The sequence below is a fragment of the Neopelma chrysocephalum genome, unplaced genomic scaffold (genome assembly GCF_003984885.1).
Source record: "Neopelma chrysocephalum unplaced genomic scaffold, ASM398488v2 Primary Assembly neopelma1_25, whole genome shotgun sequence".
NCBI classification, from domain to species: domain Eukaryota; kingdom Metazoa; phylum Chordata; class Aves; order Passeriformes; family Pipridae; genus Neopelma; species Neopelma chrysocephalum.
In genome coordinates, this window is record NW_020897694.1 from 17,132,839 (window position 1) to 17,160,119 (window position 27,281).

At 38.3% G+C, this 27,281-nt stretch overlaps 1 long non-coding RNA gene across 1 annotated transcript; it reads right to left on the reverse strand.

Annotated features, from left to right (window-relative positions):
* Window positions 1-9,295: 9,295 nt before the first annotated feature.
* Window positions 9,296-27,224, reverse strand: LOC113963478. The gene is made up of 4 exons (XR_003532833.1): window positions 27,180-27,224; window positions 24,557-24,696; window positions 21,336-21,365; window positions 9,296-10,580 (listed from the first exon to the last, which is right to left on the reverse strand). It is a non-coding gene; the product is annotated as an uncharacterized LOC113963478 (long non-coding RNA).
* Window positions 27,225-27,281: the final 57 nt, after the last annotated feature.

The following is a 27,281-nucleotide window of genomic DNA, read 5'->3' on the forward strand; positions in this document are numbered from 1 at the left end:
ACACAAAGCAATAAAGTACAAGGCCGTACTGAGGGAAGAGAGAGAGACACACAATGAAGACACAAGAAAAACGTTGGATGAGGAAGGAGGATTATTTGGTTCGTAACATTACAAGCACTTCCCTAAATATCTGTAGCACAATCTATAATAGAATTACCCATATGCATCTCCTGGTGCTCAATATATGGCTGTGTTTGCTGCCTGCTTTACAGCTAAGCTCTGTCAGAGAGCATCAACCGTGGGATACTCCACAAAGCCAGTGGGGCTGGGAGCTCTGAGTGATGGTGGGGCTGGCAGGGCAGCAATCCCCATCACCCAAACAAGGAGAAAAGAGGAGAGGTGGTGATGGTAACCAGGTCAGCCAGCAATCCAGGCTGCTGGACATGTCCATGGGGATGAGGCAGGTGTGGGGTCAAGGAAAGTCAGATCAGTGGGTGGGCATTGTGTCTGTGACAGCAACCAAGGTCAGCCACCCTCCAGTGATCTCCAGGCAAGTCCATAGTGGTGAGGCAAATTCAAGGTCATGGTCCTGGCATAATGGACAAATGGATCAGAAGAGGATTCTTGCAGCCATTCAAAATAATTATATATTGCAGGGGGTTTTTTTTGTTGTTTTAGTCAGCATTTCATCTCGAGTATTGAAGCACTGTTGTTGCCAGCAACAAATGCTACCTTGCTGTTTTTCTACTTGATTGTTTCCATTTTTTAAAATACCTGCAAATTATAGCTGATGCTGAGAACTTTGTCAGTCAGAATGTCAATGCATAGTGAAAGATAGCAGAAAAATTTAAAAGCTAAACAGAAAATACCAATAACAGCCCCATTTTCCAAGTGAGGAGCAGCAGTTGGTCAAAGTTATACAAGGAGACCTGAACTCAATTTCACAATTTCTGTGCAAGACAAGCTTTGTGTCCATCATTTGGCCATTGAGTGGTTCAGGTTCCCTGGTAGCAATTGGCAGTTGAGGATTCCTAGCTGGAAGTGGCCATGACACGTTGGTGTCAGTACTAGGGGATTTCTCTTCTCTGACTAAACTGGGATTTTCACTACTTAAGCAGCATGTGACTGCAATGGTTTTACATTATTAGACCCAGGAATATTTTCTTATTCCTCAGGAAAGATGCACAGCCAGTTGCAAGGCAAAGGCAGATGGTGGCATTTATACCTTACTCATTTCTGAGGGAAAGAAAGAGGCACTGAAACTAGACAGAAACCAGAGAGCCATGGACGCCTCCATGCTGGTTTTACCCAGCAGGTCAGGGTAAAAACATAGACACAGGGACTTACATGGCTGTTTAAGCCTTATCCTAAGCAGAAACACTTTTTGAATTGAGGCTTTTCCTGCCATCACTTAGTCCTCAAGTCCCTTAGTTTTCCCACTAGTGTTTAGCCCCTTCCTGCTGCACACACTGATTGGTGGGTAACACAGAGAATTTCTGATGCCCCATCTCTGGAAGTGTTCAAAGCCAGGCTTGATGGGGCTTTGAGCAACATGATCTAGTGTAAAGTGTCCGTGCCCATGGCAGAGGGATTGGTCCAGATGGTCTTTAAAGGTCCCTTCCAACCCAAAACATTCTATGATTTTAGAAATACTGTATCCAGTTTTGGACTCCCCAGTACTGGAAACTAGGGTGAGTTCAGTGGAAAGCCACCAGAGTGGTTGGGGCTGAAGCACTTGGCCTCTGAGAAGATGCTGAGGACCAGAGCTTGTTCAGCCTGCAGAAGCAATAGATTCAGGGACACCTAACAGCAGCCCCCAGTGCCTGTGGGGAGGTGAGCAAGATGAAGCCTTGTTCCTCACAGCAGTGCGTGGTGAGATGAAAAGAGACAACAGGCACAAACTGAACTAGACTGGAAATAAGAAAGAATTTTTTCCGCATGAGGACAGTCAGGCAGGGGAGCAGACTGCCCAGGGAGGTTGTGCCATCTCTGTCCTTCGAGGTGGTCAAGATATGACTGGACACAACACTGAGCAATTTCATCTGACTTCAGTGAGCAGGAGGTTGGAGTGGAGACTTACTAAGGTCCTTCACAGCCTGAATGATCCTGTGTGTTTATAATCTGTGTCTCTGTTAGTCACTTTGGTCTTCCTTTATGATAAACAACATTTCTAGGAAGTGATTAATTTGATCTATTTATTATGAGTATTTATTATAACTGAGAGGAATGGTGCTGAACAACTGTTTCTTCATTATGAAGACAGCTAACTGAGATCTAATTATCAACATGTTAAGTGTCCAAAATTAGGCCAGGTGGATCCCATCTGGGTGTATGTGCTCCCTGAAGGGCCCAGTTAGATACCAGGGAGGGAAGGAAGAAGTAATTTCTGTACAGTGTTATAGCAGTTACAACACTTGCTCCAAATGAAAGATATCTGAAATCTGGACTGTATTCCCCAAAGTCTTATATTTTGATCCAAAACCTCATTGATACCAAACTAATAAATGTGTATAGCATGGAATTTTCAATCTCTCTGTTAATTCTGTCTATTTTCTTACCATTTCTTTCTCTGGTTCCTTATGCCTTGCGCAGGGCTGTGCCCTTTGCCCTCTCTTCCATGGAGCTATGGCCTCTTCCTGAACAAACCACAGGACCAGCTCTCCCTGTTCCTCAGGAAATGTATGGTTGCTACTAAGCCTATGACTAGTTTTTCTTGACACCAGCAAAATTATTAGTAGCTCATTTAGGTGCTTCTGCTGGGACTTTGATTTCTGGCAAAGGAACACAGTCTGAATTTTAAATCCAATTGCTTAAAAATACCTTTCTTCATGTAATTTGTAAATAGGCTGCAGAAATAACATTCATGCTACCACAGCATCTTGCTCTTTTTACCAGTGTAACAGTAAGTCAACACAACCTGTTTATATATACATTTTGTAGCTGTCAATATAGACATAAAAAAACACTGGCATGTTTACTTATGTTACTAGTAATGTGTTGGCAACAAACAATACAATTGAGTACATCAATAAATTATCATAGGGATAATACTGTTGATTTTTCCCTTGAATACTCTATTCAGGTTATATATGTATGAAAAGGATCAGTAGTTTTCTATCCATTTCCCTGTGTGGATCTTCTATACAGGAGAAAAATATCCCAGAGTTAAGCTTACTAGAAGCACCCTTGCTATTCTTGGCTATTTTTATTACAAAGAGTCCACAAATCCCATGGAGTGTCAATACCAGTCTGATTTCTACACTTTTCAAAACCATGTCTTTAGCTTAACTATAACCATGGTTTTTCATGCCTTTTTAATGTTCTGTGCTTTATGAGCTTTGACTTGTTTTTCATGTATATTCATTATACCAAGACACTTTATGTTGCTTTTGTTCTATCACTTTGCTCATTAGTACCATTTTCCTTTGTGGTTGAAGGAACATCATCTTTGCTCATAGTAATTCAAAGCAAGAATATGATACTGCATTTGAAAATGCAGGTCTTTCCTGACACAACTCTGGCTTCTATGTGGTGTATTTTGTCTTCAAACATTAGCACCCCAAGGCACATGTGTGGCTGAAACTTGGGAATGTGTATTTCCTTTTGAAGTTTGTTTGCAGTGCTAATTCACAACAGGGTGCAGAGTCAGGATTCCTGAGCACAGAAATAAGGACTGATCACCAATCTTTTATTTCAGCATCTTATTGACAGACATGTACATTTTGTTTCTGTAATTATTGTAAATTGTAGACTTCATACATATTTACAGATTAGTATTGTACTAGACTATTATAGAAAACTCTCATTTAGAGACTGATTTGCATCTATTTTGCTTTGCATCTATTTTGCTAATTTATTATGAGGGAAATACCTCCAAAGTAACAAAACTGGTAAAAAAATATATCCATTGAAGTAACATGCTTGTTGGTATATACAATGTAGATGAAATGAAAAGTATTTCAGATGAAAACCCTGAGATTAGCTCAATTGGTTAAAGCACAGTGGTAACAAGCCAAGGTCGTGGGTTTGATCCTTGTAGGGTCCATTCACTTATGAGTTGGACTCGATCCTTGTGGGTCCCTTCCAACTCAGAATATTCTGTGATTCTGTGAAAATATGTAACTCCTGTGACTTCACAGAAATTAACTGGGTGCTTAAATTCAAGAATACAAGTAGTCCTACCAAGTCTCAGATTTAGCTAGCTTGAGGACTTGCATTGCTTTAAATACTAGTTACATACATAGGAAACTGAGAATGTTTAGCACGTTTAAGATGTGTTCAGCTTTCCTTAGAGTTAGGATGCTACTTAGATGCATATGTCTCTAGAATGAGAGTGTATTTTATCCTGAGTTAGGTTGAAAGGCATAGAAGTTGTTTGCTTGGGCCCATTTTTATTATTAGAAAAATGAACAGAAAGATAAAACTAGCAAAGAATTGTTTTAAAACCAAGTGTAAACATAAACACCCCTCCCAAGCCTTTAACAACTGAGTAGATAAAATTACATCTCAAATATCCATCCTAATAATGTTGCCTTCACTTTCACTTTGTGAAAATTATATTCTTCAAAAGTCAAATAATTCTATTTTTCTGTCTTCAGTCTTGAAAACACTTATTTATATATGTTCTTACATTTCAGAAATCTCAATATTCTCCTGTAAAATTTATTCTTGGGAAAATATATGCAGGATAAGTCTTGATGAAGAATTACCTGAAAGAATATTTGAACTATATTTTACAAATTTCCCTCCTACCTGTTTCACTCAATACCCATGCTTCATTATATGTCATAAGATATTCTTCTGTATTATGCCATAGATCTGTCATAGAAAGCAAACACTGTTCAAAATTATCTTTTTTTATTATTGTTACTTGGCAACATTAAGGCTATCACTGTTGCAAGGTCTTCATTGGAACATCTGCCATACACAGGAATCTTTCTGTACTAGCATACTTCAGATATTTGCCTGAGGGTTGCTGCAGGAGAGTCACATTTTCTCTGTAGGAACCGTATTTATCACTCAGCAAAATTATTCACTATTATGTCACCTGAATTTTTCTTTCAAATATTAGTTTTGACATGAATGGCCTACAACAGATCTTGTTAGCCTAGGTTTACTTTTTTCATGCTGGTATTGTTATAATTATCCATTTAGGATTAAAAGACTTCTTCTTTATTTTTTTCTTAAATTTTTTCTTGACAGAAAAAACTGTCAAGATTTACAGAGCAGTCTTTATTCAAGATTTTTACTGAACTCACTCCAATAATTAATTTTGAGCTATCCCTAGATATGGAACTCTGCAGCTTCTCTTTCCATTAAATTGAACCAGTCAGTACGTTTTGTGGATATATGCTGAATAATCACCTACTTGAATGGCAAAAGTTAAAATAAATACTATTAAAATGTGCTCTCATACAAGCCTTCTATATTTTTTCATTAAAGGCCTGATTGTTAAAACTGATATTCATGTCCTTAGTAATTAAAGAAGACATTGCTCAAATATGCAAACAATTATGCCTATACTTCTCCTGCAAAAAATATGCTATGATAAAATAGAAAGTGATCCTTGATCAGGACACTGTCATTCGAAGTCCTGTGACTATTTGAGAGAGGAGAGATGTTTAGAAACATGGATTTCAGTCCTGATTTATATGTAAAAACTCACTAAACTCTGGAGTAACTAGACAGATTTTTTTTTTTTGGTGTGGCTATGGATAATAAAAAAAATCATACCAGATTGTTGCTTGTTTCATTTTTTAGAAAAAGAAAAGATAATGACTGTGATTGTCATTTATAATTTCCATTAAGAGGTCCTAATAACATATTTTGTGCTTTGATGATGGCTAAATAAAAAATAATAAAAAAATAAAATTAATACTGTGGTTATATGAGAACATGTAACCATTTTACAGAATTACGGAATCACAGAATATGCCAAATTGGAAGGGATCCACAAGGATCATTGAGTCCAACTCCCAGCCCCTCACACGTTTATGCCCAATTTGTAATGCCTTTCTATTTTTCTTTTTGTAATTATGTTACTGATGTCACACATGCATTTTGAGTATTACATAACATTTCAAATGGGGTTTGGAGTCTCAAAATCAATGCACAGTCCTTTGCCCAGCCTTAACATGAAGACAAAAAAATGAGAATCAAGATTTCTGTAGTTCTTATTACATAAAATATCTTCATTAATCTGGTTGACCACAGTATATCCTATAAGGAAGTTTTCAGTATAAACAATAAATATTTACGTGCTTTGGGAAAAATAATCTCCAGTTCAGTTCTCCAGTTCTCTTTATTTCACTTGCATAATGAAAGGATGAATTCCACTCTGCCTGTCATCTCAGCAGAGAAAAAAAAAAAGAAAAAAAAAAGACCAAAAGCCTCTCTGAAGAACAGACAAAAATATACTAAATGTTTTCCACCTCCTTTTCTATCTGTGTTTGCACAGCTGATGTATTGAGGCAACTCAACTGGAGATGTAAGCACAATAGGAAGCCACTCTAATAATTGTACCAGATGCTTAAAAGCTTCTTCTCAAAGTTTTGTTAAGAATTTTTTTCCTTTCTCTGAGGGATCCTAAGGCTTGCTGTATTCTCAATAGGGACCAGTGTCTTTTTACTTACTTATGGAGGAAACTAATGCCTTAATCTTAGCTTTCTTTTATAGTAGAACCCAAAAACATAGTTTCAAGATCTCATGTGTAGGTAATTCTCTCCTTAAACTGACACCAGAAGTAGACATCTCTGACAAAATACATTTTTATTTAATAGCAAACCAGGAGGAATAGGAGGTCCTTTTATGAATCTTTTTAGTTTTCATTCAAATAGATGATAAGAAAGCTTTTTAATTAAATTTTGATTTAAAATGATTGAACTCAGTTTCAGATTATAATTGTCAGCTACAGGTTAAATAGACATGTCCTCATTGCCATTTTCGATGGCATACTATACCACAGTAGACTTATATATGGGTAGACCACTGTTCTGTTTCTCAGGCTTTAAATACTAAAAAGAAGGAATCTCAAAACAACGTGAGGTCTGAAAGAATACTGTTCCTTAAAACATGTGATTAGACTCTGATACAACTCTTTAATGCCCATTGGATCACAGAATTTTCCTCTCCCTAAGTTTCCCTCCATATAATCCTGATGGCAGTTTCCTTCTGATTAGTCCTTCTGTCCTTACAGTACACAGCCCCCATCAGTACATCTCATGCCACCCACTCATGCTGGTCATTGCCTGGAGATAATTGAGGAACTAAGGACACATTTCTGCTTAACAGGGAAACTGAGCAATTCACCAAGGTAACTTTGTAAGAGCTGTCTTTGGAAAGTTCATGACGTTTTGTCTTTCAAACCAAATATCTACTTTTTTTTTTTTTTTGCTAAAAAGCTTAAACAAGCATGAAGAGGTGCAAATACTTGTCTGTCTGATCTTTCTTCCTTTTTATATAGCTTTGGTCTAACCGTGAACATCTTTAATATTTAACTTTTAAACCAGCACTGTGATCCATTTTTCCCTTTCTTTACTGATTTACTATGTTGTGAAAGCTCCAAGTTTCAACTGCTCTGTGACAGAGACCAGAAAAAATCATAAACCCATGGAAAATAAGGTGGGGATTGACTCCAAGGAACTACTTGTACCAGTGTTTTTCACCATTGTTATTTACTTCCACCAAAACCAAACACACTGATGCCAGGGGACTACTTAGAGTAAGATATTATTTAATGCAAGCAAGAGGATTGTAGTCTGCCTGCCTAAAAAGTACAGTACATGGAACAGGGCCGAATCCGCAAAGGACTGCATAAAGTTGAACTTTCACAGGCTAATGTGTAACCCCATATCTGAGAAAGTGAGGTGGTGAAAAGCTGGAAAGAACATCCTAGTCTAGTGGGAAGGATATGATGGAAGTTTTCTTCTCACTGATAGTAGAAAATTAATAAAGTGAGTTAGGCTAATCTTTACGAAACAGGAACAGTGAAATAGTAAAAAAAAAAACCAAACAAGAGGCTCTGTTTTTAGAAATCCTGAGCACCTAGGAGTACTTACTAGCCATGTCTGTGATAGCCATTTAAAAATACTGGAGAGAATACTCAGGCACTTTAATTTAATGCTTTGTCATTAAAATGCAAGTACAATCCATTGGAGAAGTCTGGACTTTGCCAGCTTTTTAACAGTTCCCAGGAACGGTTTGGGTAATGCCATGGGTAAGGGACCGTTCCCAACAGGCAATTTAGGTCAGGCCACCCTGTTCTGGACAGCCTAGTCTCATAGCTGTGAGGGTGGGGGCTGCTCCATGCCAATTGCCTTTAGTTCCAGAGAACAGCCTTGGTACATTTGATTTCTTAATATGTAGTCCAGCCAGCTGATGGGGAAATTTCCACATGCCTAATAATTTAGAAAGTTCGATTTCCTTAAGTTGAATGTATGGATTTAGGGCCTAATTTTTAAAAATACATTTTTAGGACCTATTTTTAAAAATACATTGGCCTGAATAACTGAATAAGTACAGGGCAAAGAGTCTTTCCTTAATGCAGGAGGAAACTTGATGGCTAGGAGACATGCCAGATGCCAGCTGCCAGCTGGATCACTCCTGAGCACTGTACTGGCTTTCCCCTACTCTGGCCGCTCAGTAAATACCCAGAAGTGCTCTTTCCATTGCCCATTTGTATATAATTTATGCACACAAAAAGACTAAGGTTATCATCAGCAAAAAAAAAGCAACACAAATTACTTGACTGGGTTTGCTTATACTTCTTTACCCTTTTTGTTACAGCACTGCATTTTCAAGCAGGTCATGTCTGAAAACTAGTTGATAAACTAACAACTTTCAGGCTGCAAATATCCTCATGTTAGATGCTTAAAGGCTGAAAAAAAAAGACACTGCCCAGATTTCACTCCTTGAAGTGCATAGCTTCTTTCAGCTTCAATGAACCGTGAAAATATCAAAGGGATAACTTGCAACTCAGTATTTCGATGTTCATCAGTCCTCAGATTGCTTTAGTAAGAAAAACAGCTGCATCAGTATTGTACAGCATTGCATTACACGCTGCTACTTTATTTTCTTTGGTTGGTACGACTGTCTCAAATTTTTAGTTCTGTTAAACAACATTGAATCTTCAGTGGTCTTTGAGAGGTGATGATCCTTCAAAAACTCAAAGTGGGAAATGTTTAGGGAAAGGGAAACCAGCCTATTTCCTATGAAAATGACACTTGAGTGTATTCTTCCTTTTGAACCTATTTATTATTTCAAGGTATTCTCAAAGAAGGAATTGAAAATTCAAATGACAATTATGTTCCTGTAAATTTAATGAAAAACAAAATTCACTAACCCAAATATAAATAGGTACTTAATTTTATAATATATTGAATTGTCTTTCTTACCCAAATGTTCCATCTGTAAAAACCAACACTTTTAAGTATCTTTTATATAGAAAGTATTTCACAATTAATTTTTGGTGCTGAAATTATCTGAAGAATAATTATAAGCATTCTGTCTTTGCACCCAGGCCTTAATATACTCTATCCCCAAAGAATTCTCAGTTAATGCTTGTAGGCATTTAAATTGCTTTAACTTACTGATATTTATATTTACAGGCTGGTGGCTAATATAATTTGTCAGCTTACAATAATTTTCTTCTCCTTGTTGATCTTAAATTCTTTTGTTCAAATCCAATAATTATTTTTTCCACATCTTAAATATCTTGTATCATAACCATGTTATTAACATGTCTAAAGAGATGGTGGAACTCTTCTGTACTTGTGATATTCTGAAAATTTCATCTTCTATTAAATCATTTTTAAGTAGTAATTTTAAAGAAGATACAGAACATCTCAGAGTATTCCTAAATTGATACAGTGAAGAGACTTCCCTCTTTATCTATATAGTGTATTTTTCAGCTTCAAACATCTAATTTTATCATTTAAATATTTTGAGATTCCTAACTTTTCATCAAAACCTAAGGCTATTTTACAGAATGTCATGATGTGCCTCTTCCCCCCCCTGCAGATTTTATAAAATAAATATATTTAATATTATTTTCCATGTTTTTCTTGAGTAGCCGACAAATATAAAATATTTGATCCCCCCGGAGTACCTTTCTTCTAAATCTCATACTGATGTTCCCTTCTCATTTCCTTTGATTTGAGGATGATGTAATGAAGATGGCAGTAATGATAGGGATGCCATGATAATCTTCCAATTTAATCTCGTCGCGCTTTCTCCGAAGTTGTTATGTGTAACTGTTCATCTGTTGAGAGATACCTTCAGATTACTAAACCTAGCTTATTAAGTTTTTTGTTATCTTTTTCATTTCATAATTAATCAAGAGATTTACCAGTATGTTATTTTGCTGTTCCCAAGAAACCTGATTTCATCTTGTTTATTTTAAAAAATACTTCTGCCATATTAGCTTCCAGAAGAAGCTGTTTGCTTATAACATAATTAAGAAGCTTAATTCTTCTCTCAATTTTTCTGTAACTGTATTCTTTGAAATAAAAAGATGCCTATTTTCATTCTCCATCAGATCTTCTCCACTGCAGTGATAGTATCTTCCCCTCTTCCTTTGGCCCCATTCCTTCAGATCAATATAGGCAGTGCTTCTATCATCAGCTCTTCATTGGTTTGGAGGTCTGAAAAAGAGAAGACCCAAAAGAAAAATAACAGCAGTCTACATAAGTAGGGTGGAGAGTGTGAGTAGAGATCAACTGCTGATTGTCTATTTGAAAAAAATTAGTAAGGGGCATCAGAAAAGGAAATCAGAAAAGGAAATACTTCTTCATACAATGTAGAAGTCCTGGCCATATGGCACTGGAATATTAAAATGTCACAGGAATTCAAAGAGCAATGAACAAATGTATTAAAGGAAATACAATGGGAACTGTTAAATACAAAGACTGTGCATATGTTTTGTAAGCTACAGGCTGCTAGGACTTGGGCAATTATTCTGTGATGTGTCACTATATGCTTGTCTTGTTCTTACCCCCCTCTCTGAGCATCTGCTATTGGCAGATTTTGGGAGCAAGATCTGGAGGGAGTGGGACATTTTGTGTGACCTAGAGGCCAATCTAACCCTAACCCAAGGCTGACCCTTGGCCTCTCATCTGCCAGGGATTCTGTTTCCAAAGACATATGATCTACGAGGCATATCAGTTCTCAGTTGTTCTTTCCAGCCTTTATGAAAACACTGTTCGTTATCATTTCACTTGCCATACCATCTGATGGCCTCCTTGTTAGTGTCAAGATCAGCCATAATGTTCCCACGGTTTTAAAATCCACAAGTCTATTTTATTAATATTATATGATATCCCTATCTTTATTGGAATTCCTCTAAAACACTATATTTTATGAGCAACTCAGCTATTTCCCCATTCTTTATTATGCCAAAGGTTTGTTGTTGGTTTTTTTCACTCCCTTTCAGTGCTTTACAGATTTACAGTTAATTTCTCTTATTAGTATTCTGACAGACACAAGTTAAGTGGCCACCGGCTGGCATCATAATTTTTCAAAGTATCTTTTGAACTTATAATTTTGAATATGTAAACCACATCTGTAAATGCTACATATCTAAGATAGAAAAGAAGTCAATATGAATAATGCAAGCTATGGATATTCCTTAAATATTAAATGCTTGGGAAGTAGAGGCTATTAGGCTAGTGTAATTACTGTCCATGGTTTTTAATTTTCAGTAATACTTGATTGCAACCCAGTCAGATTCCAGGAAGAAATATTATAGGACCAAATGCAAGATGATTATATGCCAAGTGCAAGATGCTGCACCTGGGTCAAGACAACCCCTGGTATCAATACAGGCTGGTGGATGAACAGATCGAGAGAAGACCTGCAGGAAGGACTTGGAGGTGCTGGTGGATGAGAGGCTCGACATGATCCAGCAACGTGCACTTGCAGCCAAGGAAGCCAACTGTATCCTGGGCTGCATCAAAAGCAGAGTGGCCAGCAAGGCAAGGGAGGTGATTCTGCCCCTCTACTCTGCACTGGTGAGACCTCACCTGGAGCACTGCACCCAGCTCTATCCACAGGAAGGATATTGACCTGTTGGAGTAAGTCCGGGGGAGGCCACTAAGTTTATCAGAGAGGTAGAGCACCTCTCCAATGAAGAAAGGTGGGGAGGATTGGTGTTGTTCAGCCTGGAGAAAAGAAGGTTCTGGGCAGCCTTCCAGCACCTGAAAGGGGCCTACAAGAAGGATGGAGAGGGTCTTTTCAGAAGGGCATGTTGTGACAGGACAAGGGGGAATGGCTTTAAACTGGGAGAGGGAAGGTTTAGATTAGGTATTAGGAAGAAATTCTTCATTGAGAGAGGTGGAAAGACACTGGAACAGGTTGCCCAGAAAAGTTGTGGATGCCCCATCCCTGGAAGTGTTCAAGGCAAGGTTGGACAGGGCTTGGAGCAACCTGGTCTAGCAGAAGGTGTCACTGACCATGGCAAGGGGGTTGGAACTAGATGATCTTTAAGGTCCCTTCCAACCAAAACCATTTTAAGTTTCTATGTTACTTTATTGTCCAAAAAATCCCAGGAAAAAAGCTATTTTCCAAGAGAGTAAGATAATGGCTAGGAAAGAGACTCTGACAGCTCAAGTCCTGGCTGTTCTCAGTACTCTTGATCTCTTGCTCTATCTCCTCTAGAGTTTACTGTTTGTTTGATCTATAAAATATGTGTGGAAATAGTGTTATGATTTTTGTGATAGTCCACCCATAAATAGAAATGAGGCAATATCTGTGGGAGAGAGACTCTAACTTACTAGATAACTGCTAGATCTGGGAAAAAGGCAGGCATAACAGATTTTTTTTCCAGAATATTATTTTTCCCTACACACCTTTACTCCTGTATCTGCATAATATAAAATCACCCATTACTTGTCTGGGCATTTTTCTTCTACTAGCACATTGTTAAATGATCTACACAGTATTTTACTCATCTGATGTGCCTTTGTTGTTAGCATGTTTCTGTTTCACTTATTAATGATTTGTTTCTGTGAAAATTTAAGCTAGCCTGTCCATTTTTAATCTTTGAGAACTTAAAAAAAAATTTCAGGAAGATAATTTTATCAATTAAAAAAATGAATTGATCCTGTGATCTCCTTCTTCATTTCTTATGAGGCTGCTCTGTGGGATTCCTGAGCTGGGTGGTGAGAAGGAAAAGAATTAGACAGAAAAGATACAAAAGATTGGTTCGTTTGCCTTAACTTTCAATTGCCATTTCAAAGGCCTGCAGGTTTCTCAGACAGATGCCCTTAGACACCACAAAAAGCTGAGGTATTCCCTGGGTTCACCCAGCCCTGTATTCCAAGACATATCCCATTCCCTGGGATATGCTCGACTGTCCCAGGGAATTTCAGATGACCCTCACCTAGAGTGAGTCTAAAATTATGGGAAAAGAGTGGGGGTCAGGTTGTTTGTTTGTTTGTCTGTTTTTAGTCTACCATTTCCAATTGATTTGGTAAGCTGTGTAGCACAACTAGGCAAAGGGAGACAATGAAAGGAAATAATTGCAGTCATCCAGCCTTACTTTCCCAGGAACTGGGACAAGTCTAATAACTGCCACAAGTTATTTTATGGCTATGTTTAAACTCTAATAATCTATGTTCTGATTCATGGGATAGCAACTCTATTCCAGAAAATAATAATTAAAAAAAAAGTTTTGGAGCAATATAGGAGCTTGATGATACCTGAGAATTTATTTCATTGGGATTTACGAATCCTGTTTTTAAAGCTGCTTCATGACTTTGAGCATATGAAAGCAGTTAGGGACATGCAGGGACATATCTGGCCCTTACGGTTCAGAGATGTTTAGTTTAGCCTTGCTTATTTTAAACATAGGAAGTTCTACTATTATGGTACTAACTGTTGTTGCAAAAGGCACTATTATTTTACTCTAGATTAATTTAAAAAGAAATTATAATGACTCATTGGATCAATTATTCATACTTTGCTAAGTGACAACATGTTATTATACCAAGATATAAAATTGTATTTGCTCTTTAGCTTTGGACACAATGGTATTATTAAAAAATCAAATACTAATGTGTACTTTGGCACATTTTCAGCATTTGTGCCTCCCTCTGATAAAATGCAATGCAAGAGCTTTCATCCAGCCTCTGTACAGACAAGAACACTGCTTCAGGGGAATGCCAGACAATGTAGTAGCTGTTCTGAGGTAGCCAGGGAAAACATACTTTCCCTTACAGTTAGCTGCTACATAACCTTGTTTTTACCCTCTTTTCTTTTTAAGGGTACCCCATTCTGCTCTCATTCAGGTGAATGAGAGCTTTTGCAGGAATTATGCTTTTGTTCCATAGAAATTTACAGGAAGGAAACAGTTCTTCAGGAAGATTTCATTCCTGTGCACTTATGAATTTTCTATAGCAACAGCAACAACAATTTCATTACATTTACCTGCAATTAAGAAATAACCTTAATCTCTAATTGCTGCCAACTACATGTGTTTATTTATCTTAAAATTAAGATAGACATTTAAGAGCCTTCTATGGGCTTAATAAACTAACTCTGTGCTTTCCTAAAACACCAAATAGCTTCTATTTATGTCTTTTTGCACCCATTGCCACCCTCTTGACAAGATAACTGGTGCTGCGGGGCTCCACATCAGATACTTTTTCTGTTTTCCTCTCAAAACGGGAAATTGGTCGGTTTGTATCATTGCCTATGTGCTACTATGAGAGAAAAATAGATTTCACCTTGAAGTAAAAAGAAGATAAAATTGTGGCAGATTTTAGAGTCTGCAAGAGCTATTGAATCATGAAGGGATTATTCAAAAATCACAAGCAATCATTACACTCACTTTTGTTTGTTTCATGTTGTGAAAACAGCAGAGTGATTTAAGATCTGCATCTTTTCCTAGTTATTGTGGACATAAAAAAGTCACAGATTCGGAGGCAGATTCTCCAAATCTTGAACTATGGATGATATTCGATATAAAGTCAACATATAGTTGTTTATTTTGCTGAAGAACCAAATTGGAGCACTTGTCTATGAATATTCCAGCTGTGATGTACATAGTGCACATATTTAAGACATATTCTAGTTAGCAGTGTCTGTTGAGATTGTACTTGTGTCCTCAATATTGCCAAACTTCGGTACTGAAGATATGAAGAATGAAAGAAGCCTAGTCACCACACAGTGTTTTGCCTTAGTAATTTGTTTTTTGCATCAGAAGTGTTTTTTTTCCTTGATATAGGTATTTAATCTAAGTCTTTCAGATTTAAGAGCTCTTATAGCCTGGTTGTGAGATGATGATCACATAAACCAATTCTAAAAGGCACTAAATATAATTACTTACCTTTAGTGGCAACAATACTAATAGTGAAATGAATTAGCAACTTGATCTATTGAATATATTAATTTGGCAGCCAGATTTGGACAGAAGTAGTATAAGAGAGTGTGGTATTAGCCTCTTCAACTTCAAAAATAGGGGATACCAGCACTGATTTCCTGAATACTGACTGCTTCACTATTATTCTCTCTGACTGCTTCACTATTATTTTAACGTATGAATCACTACACTTCTCAGTAATATAAGTCAGGTATAATGTTTAGAAACATTATTAGTTAGAAACATTATTAGTAACAAGTTACAGCAAAAATCCATACTGCTTCGTCTTTTGTTAAATTTGAACTTTGTACTCTGGTGATAAGAAGCCTTCTCAGAATTAGTAGAGGTTAATTCTGTGACAGATCCCTAAACTCCCATGATAAAAATATCTCCTCTTTAAGCAGTACATTTCTTCTTTTCAGAAAAAAAAAAGAAAAAAAGAGCCTGAAAAGCTGTCTTTTTTTCCCCCTCTTAGCTCTGTTCTTATGGTGTATTGGGTCTGGCTGAGCTGGAGTTCATTTCCCCACAGTAGCCCTCACAGTGCTATGCTTTGCATTGGCAGCCAGAAGGGTGTTGATAACACACTAGTGTTTTGGCTACTGCTGAGCACTGAGCACAGCATCAGCACTGTAACATTCCTTCCTTAGTTGAGGGCAAGATCCTGGGAGGGGACCAAACTAGGCCAGCTGACCCAAACTGACCAAAGGGATATTCCAGACTGTATGACGTCAGCTCAGATATAAAAACTAAGGCAAGGAGCAGGAGGCAGGCATCATCTCCAATGGCCGCCTGCTGAGAAACCGTCATGCGTACGGAAGCCCTGCTTCTCAGGGGTGGCTGACCATCGCTGCTGATGGGAAGTAGAGAATAAACCCTGCTATCTTTCACTTCACTTTTGCACGCACAAGCTTTCGCCTAGCTTCTCCTTTAATAAACTGCCTTATCCCAACCCACAAGTTGTTTTCCATCTTACTCTCTCTCCTGTCCAGCTGGGAAGGGGAGTGATAGAGCGGCTGGGTGGGCACCTGGCATCCAGCCAAGGTCAACCCACTACATATGGGCATCTGGTTCAGATGGAGTTAAGGGTCTTCCAGTTCATTCAAACATCTGGTGCTATAAATATTCATGCCTTGGTATGATTCCAATTTTTTTTTGCATCCATTGGGTTCTTTTGCTAAAAAATATATGAAGAATTTATATGAGAGGAGCTTTCCTCCATCTGAGTGCTTCCTCAGAGTTATGACTGTATCTCCAAAAACTTCTGAAGAAGTAAGAAAATTGAGATTGTATAAAAGCATTATAATTAGACTGAGTCAGACCCACAAACATTTAGACCAGCATCCTTTCCCTGACACCAATGCACATATGATGACACATGCACCAGTAATTATACATTGAGTTTCTCAGTGTTTCATTAACCCTTGTCTGAAGTTAGCAGAGAAGTCCTTCTAACAGCCAACCAAGAGAACAGAGTTAACATGGACTCCAGTTGAAATGGACTCTCCATCCTTGGAGATATTCAAAATTTGTCTGGGCAAGGCCCGAGTAACCCAACTTTACTGGGCCTGCTTTGAGCAGAAAGTTCTAAACTAGTTGACCTCTGCAAGTCTCATACAAGCTATGATTCTGTGACTCTGACTGTTGTGTTTAGCATCCATGAATCTACTGCTGGTACCTGGGATCTTTTCAGTTATACAATGAGAATGTCAAAACACACATTTGGTATCTTTTTGAAGACACACAGAGTATAGCTAGATGCCTATAGATGAGCTTGCCACCCCAGCTCCCGTTAGAGTCCGTCGAAATCAAATCAATAAAGTTTGTAGTTGCACCAAGGTTTAAGAACTCAGGCTGCCCACAAACTAGGTTCTCCTTAAACTTATTACTAATTTGTTACATTTAAATTACAGCTTAGGTCACCCCTGCCAATTTGGTGCAATACAACTTGTGCAGTTTATGTGGGTGAAGAACTGGGAATTTACTGCTAGTCTAATTAAAGTCTTCATAGTCTAATTAAAGAATTCTTATTAATCTGGACACAATGATACCATCACTTATACTCCCAATTATCCAAACATTACAGCTCATCCCTGTAATGATATAGTGAGAATCAAAATACTCAAACTTTATAGTAATTGTCCTTTTCTATGGTATTATGCTCACCCTTCCACTGTCACTCTGGCAACAGAGAGATCATGTCCTAAGGTTGATGGCTTCTATCTAGGAGGGGAGGGTGTCATGGCAAATCATTCATGGTGTGATATGGGCAGCTTTTTACTTCTCTTTACTGAAAATACGATGTTGGTGTCGATGGTTTCCTCCTCCTTGCTCTTGGGTCTGCTTAGAGCCATTATGATGTACTTGCTAACACAGTTTGCTTGCTCCTTATTCATTGGTTCACAATTTCATATTATACCAAAATCTACTATATACAGAATGTTTTACATATACCAGATACCTGGGTTTGGCTCTATTTCTTAGATCCAGTCAAACTCTCTCAAAGTATCAGCCAGCATCTTAGGCAATATGGTTTCTCCCATATGTTGGTTTCTAAGTTTCCAAAGGTTCTTGCCAATTATTTTTAACCTGTTTCTCCTTGTCTGATGGCTTCTCTTCTTTCTGAGACTTAATATTGCCTGCAGATTTTACAGAGGCTTCCATGTTCAGTCCCCACCATCTTGCTTCTTATTATATTTGTCAGTGCAAACAGCCCAAAAGCAGTATTGTCAGCACATGATCCAGCACTTCTGGAAGCTCCCACTGCAGAGTATTCCAAATGACAGAGAAATAAGCTCATTTAATTCTTACTCAGTGTACTTACAGACTTAGGGCTGGAACATGCTATGGTCCTGATCCTCAGTCAGTCATTCTTTTTTCTGATACACATCTGGTCTGTGTTTCTTTTTATTTCTGCTATGGCCACACTGCAGAACTTGCACGGTGGTTGATGCCCGCAAGGTTTTCACCTCCAAGAGAATATGGCTGTCATGTGAACAAAGTTCCAGAAGTACAGAAGACTTGTCTCCTATACCTAGAATTAAACCCTTAAATATTCTTTCCCTCTTTCATCTTTCCCCTTATTATGTGGTGAGCAAAATTAGCCCTTAAGTGTTTTTTTCCTCAACTTTCCAGATAGAAAGGGCTAATCAAACGAGATATCCTAATAATATAAAATAAAATGAGCTCCAACACTGAGATGAAGTACCTTCTGCTATTTTTCTGACAAATATACCCTTATTAAAGATATATTCCACCCACTCTTTGGGTCACTTATCATCTTCCTCATCTTGTGCACTTCCTTTTTATGTCTGAATTAATGTAGGAACTCCTTGCTCATCCATGCAGGTCTCCTGCTGCCTTTGTTTGATCTCTTACTTGCAGGGATGGAGCTTTCTTGAGCTTGAAGGAGGTGATATTTGAATATCAACCAGCTCTCCTGGACCCTTCTTCTATGCAAGGTCATATCCTATGGGATTATTCCAAGAAGCTCTCTGAAGAAGTTGGAGTCTGAGTTCCTGAAATGCAGATTTGTGGTCCTGATTTTTACCCTGCTTCCTCCTCTTTGGATATTCCTCCTCCTGTATTCTCTTTGATCATGTGACCCCAGTGGTCATATGGCCATTCAGCCAAGGCTGCTCCAACTTTCATATCCCTGACCAATTCTTCCTTGTTTGTAACTATCAAGTCCAGTAAAGAACATTTCCTTGTTGATTCCTTGAGGCTAAGACAGTTGGGCATGGAGAAGAAAGGCTGAGGGGGATCCCATCCATGTTGTGCTGGTTTAAAGGTAAACCGGCAGGAGAAATGAACCCAACTCGAAAGAGATTATAAGTCAGACTTACAATTTAATAAAAATAATACAATAAATACAATTATATAGACAAACAATTGGCTTTAACCTACAAAACCTGGATTTATAGCCCGGCACCTTGGGGCATGAACAGAATGGTGTTCGTCGGCCCCCATGCGGAGCCCCACGTGGTCCCCTGAGTCCAAAAGTAAAAGGAGAGGAAAAACCTGTTGGTGTGAGTGATGGTCGCAGTCTGGTCGAGAGTGGTGGTCACCATCCAGTTGAGAGAGGTGGTCACAGTCTGGTTGAGAGTGGTGGTCTCAGTCTAGAGGAGAGTGGTGGTTGCAGTTCGGTCGAGGTTCTGGTCCTCCTCTGGATCCCACGAGTGGTACCAAAAGTCCCAAGACCTCAAGATTATATACCCTCAGGTTAGGGCAGGAATGCCCAGTACCTTCCCCAGGGCAGGGAGTTCCACAATGGGTGTCTGTGAGTCATGAGTGTGAAGACAGGAATATCCTCCTATCTCACAGGCCTCTTAACACCCAGCTTATAGCCTGGGTGTCAGGTGTGCTCTGGGCATCTGCTGCAAATGGTCTATTGTTAACAGTTTCTGGGAAATGACATAGAGGGTATAGAATACACAGTTTGGGTTAAACCCACACAGTGATGAACTGGTCTCAGCTGTTCTAACTAGCACACATGTGTATAAACACCTGAACAGAGGGAATGAAGAAAAGGTGGTCAGACATTTTTCAGTGGTGCCCAGTGACAGGACCAGGAGTGTTTACCTTAGAATGAGATGAATTGCATCATGAAAGTGCCTGTTTTTCTCTACTCACTATAAAAATATCTGGATATCCGGATCTGATGCAGACACCTGTGACAGAGACACCTAAATTTAGGTGAGCTAATTGCTCTGTATTAGAATAAATCTGGGCAACACAGCAGACAAATATTTCAAGATAAGCATTCCTCCTTTCATTTAGCTGAACTCACATCACCACATGGAGGATTAAACCCTTAGTGAACTGATTGGTTTAGAGCACTTCTGTACATTCCCAGCTGCATTTAAGATACTGAAACATAGCACTGCCTTTTTTGCCTCAAAACTGGCAGGAATGCTGAAATATCATGCCTGAAGTTACCTACACACAGCACACAATTGAACAAAAGCTGGCTTCAGAGGAAATCACCACTGAAGATTATTTATCAAAATTTATTTTTCCTTTCTGCCACTGCAGCCCTGGGTCAGCTCAGATGTTGATGGACACTTCCACTCAGATTCACTGAACTAGGCATTTTTTCCAGAGAGCTACATGCTTTTGAAAACAAGAGTATGGAAAAGACTTGAGCAATTTTAATTACAGTTTTGACTATATGTTTGCACATTATTAGTTCCTGAGCTGTGTTTGGATAAAATTTAGGCAACTGCCTCTAGCTGAAATAGTACATTGTATTCTGACAGTGGGACACAATGTTGTGTGACTGCTAGCATGCTGGACTAGTGAAAAAGAACATGTATTTTTGCCATGTTTAACAAATTATCTGTTGAGGTAAGTGGTCATATTCACATGCCACCTAAGCTTATCTGGCTAGCTAATAGGTAAAAACTATGTACATCATAAATCCTCTAAAAGTCATTTGAAGAGTCATTTGAACCAAGATACAGAATGCTTACTCAAAAGGAAACTCAAGGCATGGGACCTTAGAATTTAGGCTGAGTTAGCATTGCAGCTGGATAGGTCTGGCTGATGATACGGTGGTTAACAACATTTCTGTTATATTCTGCTCTATTTCTGTTTGTATTTTGACTTATGTTCAAAGGAGACTAAGCTAGCATTACAAGGAGCCAGTGTAACAGCTCAACAGCACTGTAACCACTCTGTGTTTTTTAATGCAGTTGCATTACAAACACAGAATAAAAGGGTGGTTCCTAATAAAGGAGGTTTATAATTTATACAGTTTTATTTTATATAGAAGAAAATCAATTTTGGCATAAGGCCTGCTCAAGAGCTCTATATATGGATAACCTATACAATGATGAGCAGACTGAAAATTATTTAGAACATAACCACTGTCAGTGCTGTGCAGGGCAGTGTCACAGCAGATTTAATTTGAATGATCAGCATAATTTTGATACTGAAAAGATAATTTTCATTTTATATCTTTTTCCAATAGATTTTTATATTGTGTTATAAGTGTTAGGAGAAATGCCAACACATTAGACTTCGTGACCTAGCAGTAACTTACCATGAATATATATTCTGCTTCCCTCTCTTCCTGTAGGACAGAAACCATGCATTGCAGTTAATACTTTAAAGCAATATTGGCACTGCAAGAGCATGGAGTTACTTGGTCTTTCCTCTTCTAATTCTATAAAAAAATGATTTTCAGAGAGTATCAAGGCCTTAACTGTTGAGATTTTTTTTGCGTACAACCAATTTAAAAACAACATAGCTTTCAGATAAATGGATTAATGGATTGAATATCCTTTTTCCTAAGGAATACATATTAAAACTGCTTTCGACTTAATCATACCTTAGTGATATTACAAAAATGACAAGTATCGCCAAGATCTGAACGGAAATGTCTTGTCCAAATAAGACTTCATAACAGCATTGGATTTCTTCTTGCATCTGTATTGACTCTCAGTGCACTAAGTCTACAGAAATCTGTATTTTCTACCATTTTCTCTATTTTTCCCCCCAACATATCTCGAGGCTTTGGGGATTGTTTTCTTGTTCTTTGTTTTCTAACTGGAGGTTATTTTCTCACATATTTCCCACATTCCTTCACAGTTTGGTGTATATTTACATTCTTTATTCTGTATTTCAACTTTACTGTCATTGGTTTTATTGACTCTGATTGACTTCTACACATTTCATTCAACTCCACTGGTTAAACAGAAACTTGAAAGCCACATGGGGATTTATTTGTTTGTTAAACACTGTATATTTACATAACAGCACATGTTGGCAACTGTCAAGATCAGGTGTTTCACATCAGATCTGTAGCTGAAAACACACTGAAAAAACTTGGCCTTATAAATTTTAAAAAATTCTAGTTACGTCTCATCTTTTACATTTAGGGGTTTTTTAGGTAGGGTCCACCATCAGTGTTCATTACACACAAATCTTTAAATTATTACATTATTTTACAAGGGATTTAAAAACAATTGTTATAAACTCATAGATTTTTAAGAGATAAATTAGTTTTAAAGAAAACAACTTCAAACTGGTACACACTGATGTGTTTACTCCTGTGATTCTTCTGCTTTGAACTGACTTTTCTCAAAGTACATGTACCTCTCTGAAAACGTGGGACTTCGCAGGTCCTTCTTAGTCACTGTTAGACCTTCCTCTGTCACCTGTGTGAAACGCTGGCAGCCTCTGCATTCATTCTTCATAACAAAACCCAGTTTGTGTCACATTATGTGGAAATACGACTTTTTAAGAAGAATCCACTCGGAGAGACAAGCGCTCTCAAGACAAGACACTGCCCCACTCTTTATTTATGGACTCTGCACCATTTCCTCCAGATTCATCGCTTACTCCAAAAAATTGGCTAAGCAATCATCTTGCAGTGGCAGCTCGTTATGCTCTTTTTTTTTTCCCCTGCAAAACCACTGAGCTATACTGAAGAAGCTGTAACTGTTGCTAACGTGAGCATTGGCTCCCTGAATTTGTCTGAAGCACAGCTATGCTTTTTTGGAAGATGATGTTACTTCACTTCCATGGTCTCTTGCATTAATCATGCTTGTGGTCAGCAAAGGTAATTAATCTAAGTTGTAAGAAAGACAACAGAGACAAAGGGATCTACGCTACCAGCTTACAGTACAGCTGTTTTATGCACAGCTATGAGGAGCTTGTCAGAATATACCTGAACTAGTTCAAAACTGTCTCTCTGACTTAACAGAAAACAGCTGTGGCCATATAGAGATCCATACAGGCTGCAAAATGTGTCCTAGAGCAAGGAAAATATTTGAGATGTTTCCCAACCTGAGCTCTGTGTTGCAGTAATGACATTTAGAGCTCATTCAGATATATCTTCATGGTGTTTGGACGTACCCAAAGACCAGACTTGTAAGACTATACACATGTATATAGACACTCAACAAAGATGATGGCAATGTAATCAAAAATCTGTATTCAGCTATGAAATCTTAAAAGTAGCCCAATGTTCCTGTTAATGATGGCTCTGGCATTGCCTATGTTGCCTAAAAAAAGGAGAAGATGAAGAAAACCAAGCCAACCTCCTGCTTTCTTACTAAGAAATTCAGTTCCAGTGGTTTGTTTAAGCCAACTTCCTGCTTAAAGTAACTATCTAAGCCCATATAGAGATCATACATTTTAAGCAATTTACGTAACCAAGAACATGGAATTAAAACCAAATAGTTTAAGAAAGGAATTTGAAAACAGTGAGGAAAATAAGTACAGTCAGTAAATTCACAGCCTGCTTTCAGGTCTGTCCATGAGTAAATTAGGTACATTAATTTCACTAGATTTACACCAGGAAAAAACCTATTTATTTCCCACTGACATCATCTGTATTAGATGTTTAAAAACACATGCTAAAGATGTAAAACAAAGCTACAAAACCTGAAATTTTACTTTTTTTCAGTTTTTGGATAGGAATGTACAGCTTTTAGTTTAAATTCTTTATATGGTACAGCAAGCAAAATATGACAGTAAGTGTAACATTTACTTAAAATAGTATAAAATTGTAGAATAGTATAAACATGCAGTATTGGTTTTATGTATGTTTATTAAGATAAAATTAACCTAGTTCTGAAATCTATCTACTCTATAAGTTCCATAAGAAACTTTAAAAATTTGAATAGGCTTATGCAGGTGAATAAATACCTTGCTTTCTTATTTGCTGGCCACTGACTGAATAATGAATGAAAAACAAGATTAAAATTGCTAACAGTTATGCACTGCTTGCCTTTGTGCAGTTAGGTTCAGACTTGTCTGAATTCAGATCCTATCCTTCAAGTCAGCTTTTCACAGAACTGTGCTCGCAAGAACTGTTATTACCAAGAAGATTCTCTTCTTGGCTCATTTTCATGGTGGAGCAAAATTTAAACTGTTGTAAACTTGCTGACTAACAGCAATTAAGTTTCTTTTTTTCCTAAAACAAATATGAAGCAATACTTTCTTTTAAATGTAAATTTGAAACTATTTTGACTACATGCTATTTAGAGCACTCTTACTGTTTCTTTAAATACAGTTCTTTGACAAAAAAATACTTTTCTGCAGGATCCAGCAAACAGTGCTAACCATTATTGTCACTGTAGACCCTTAAGGTTTAAGAAGGTCAAGCTGAAAAAGTAAATCTTAAAACTAGCATTAGTGTTTTTGTCAACAGGACTTGTTCATCTAAGTAATAAAGTCTGAAAAGTTCTCAAAGAAACATATCTTACATTCAATATATATTCTGTACAAGAGAGTACAAGAGAGATATGGACTTACTGGAGAGAGTCCAACAATGGGCCACCAAGGTGATAAAGGGACTGGAGCATCTCTACTGTGAGGAAAGTCTCCAAGGTCTGGGACCCTTCAGCTTGGAGCAGAGAAGGCTCAGATGGTATTTCATCAATGTATATAAATACCTGAAGGGAAGGTGCATAGAGTATGGAGTCAGGCTCTTCTCAGTGGTGCCCAGTGACACAACCAGGACAATGGGCCCACACAGAAACACAGGAGGCTCCCTCTGAACATCAGGAAACACTTTCTCTTTTTTTTACTGTGATGGTGACTGAGCACTGACTTCAGTTGCCCAGAGAGCTTGTGGAGTCTCCATCCTTGGAGATTTTCGAAACTCCTCTGGTTCTGGATAGTCTGCTCTAAGTATCCCTGCTTGAGCAGAAGGGTTGGACCAGATGGCCCCCAGGGGTGCCTTTCAACATCAACCATTCTGTGGTTCTGTGGTTGTTTGATTTGAAGGAGCATTAGTGCTTGCCAATTACTTTGCATTATAGATTAATATTATGCCATAGTCAAAACCTCTAGAACCAGTTAAAATATACAGATATATACAAATATACAGATAACACTATTTTGAAAATACAAAGATTTGAAAGAAATGCATGACCTTCCTCTTTTAGCCTTTTACCAGTACAATGACATAACTTCCTATCCAGTTACATAGCTTTAAAAAAAACCTGAAATGTTCCAGAAAGAATAAGAACCAAAGAAGGACATATTTAAAGCCTAAATTAGTCACATGACCTGTTTTGATATGTCCCATAAGTACACTGATAATATTCCCGAAGAAAAAGAGGTTGGGTATCTGTATACAAGCTATATCACCCATCCAAAATTTGTCCCTAAGTGTGAAACTCGCTCTCCACACACAACTTTAGTATCTCTGCTAAATCTACTCCTGTCTCTACTTTTACCAAGCACTATGGAATATTTTCTAATTTCCCTATTAAATACATTCTGGTTCTTGCCAACTGTCCTTTCTTCTCTTAAAAGACATAAATTGCACAAGTTCAGAACTGAAGGTTGCATCTTAATAAATGCTTACTCAATTTATTCCAACATTTGCAGACTCAAATTCCATTTGGCAGCTATTAACTATAGCCCAAGTCAGTTTCTAGGACAGTGTATTCCACAGAACTGAGATACAACACTTAAAAAAACCATGGAGATCAGGTGACAACTTTTTGGGCTGAGATGTCACACGTAACACTTGAGAAACAGTTTACTTTGGAGATATTTGTTGCTGACAAATATACATGATGCTAGAAGTTAAACTGATTAAACTGATTACATGAATGGTCCAATTTTCACGTCCCATGAAACCTGGCAATACAATTAAGAGATTTTCTTCTATTTGGTAGCTGAAGCACACTGCAATACTCTGTACAAACTTTTTTAAACTCAAGATGACCTTTACTAATAACTGTTCCTTTTAAGACAGAATAATTAAACATAGAAACATTCATTATGTATAGAAGTAAGGAGGCAAAAGGAGAAAATCCTGTTAGGAAAATAATAACATTAATCCATTTCTAACCTATATTTCTATGCCAACTTTGTTTCCTAACTGCTAGGGCTTTTGATGTGCAACAGGAACATAACAAATGCAACAAACAGGATAAGCCTGAAATTTTCAAACTTTTTTTTTCATAGCTGTAGTAACTGCTGCATTAGCTAGATACAGGCTGCAAGCAAGGTCCCAGGCACACACACAAAGTCTCACATTTCCACCTCCTCCTCTCTTATAATCCTGTCTTCACTCCCACCCCCATCTAGAAACATAACTGCGAGCTCACTCTCCACTTCTCTGCCCTCCTACGCACACATATTGGGACTCCACTCCCTCAAGATGTCAGCCAGCCCATCAGTGATGACTGCCTGCACACCACCACTTTACCCTGCTGCTCAGGTCAGCCTCCACACTGGCAAGCAGCCCACGTAAAGGTGAGCTGCAGGGTAAAGTTCTGCATGCTGGTCATTAGTGAGAGCCAGAAGCCACTTTCGTGAGAGTATTTGCCTTGAAGATCAGTTATGCTGCATCACAAACACTCCACTGCTGCCAAGAGCTGCATCTATGGCTATTCTGGAATTGTTGCCTACCACAGCTACACATCCGGCAACCTGGGAATCTAGAAATGAGTCAGCCTACTCTAATATACCTTGATGGGTGAAGGCATTTTTCACTGGTTTTATTCCAGGTGGTTATAAGCTATAACATTTAGAGTTTTAGGAGGAAGAGAGAAGAAAATCACATTTCTTGTCACAGAACGGTGCTTTGCCTTCACAAGAACAGCAGGCAAAGGGGCTCATGACCAATTATTACTTGAGGCAGATGCCTATTCAAAATCTCTCTCCGGGTTCCCAAGATGCCTTCTGTGCAATATCGTATTCTTCTCGCCCTGTGATGATAAATATACAGGCAAGGCCCTGGGCTTGGGATGCAACAGTCTCACAGGACAGAGCCGAAGCGTGAAGAGCCGGGAAAGAAGATGACAACGACCCCTTCTCAGAACCCCCGAGAGAATCGCGGGGAGCGGAGCGTCGCCGGGGCCGCGCGGAGGAGGAGGAGGAGGCGGAGAAGGAGTAGAAGCAGAAAGAGGAAACGTACCCACGCCCCAACCCTGGCGAGAGCGAACGCGGCTGTCACTCCGGCGGGCCGGGCCGGGCGGGGGGCGGTGCCTGTGCCGGCTCCGCCGCTGCGGGGGCGGGC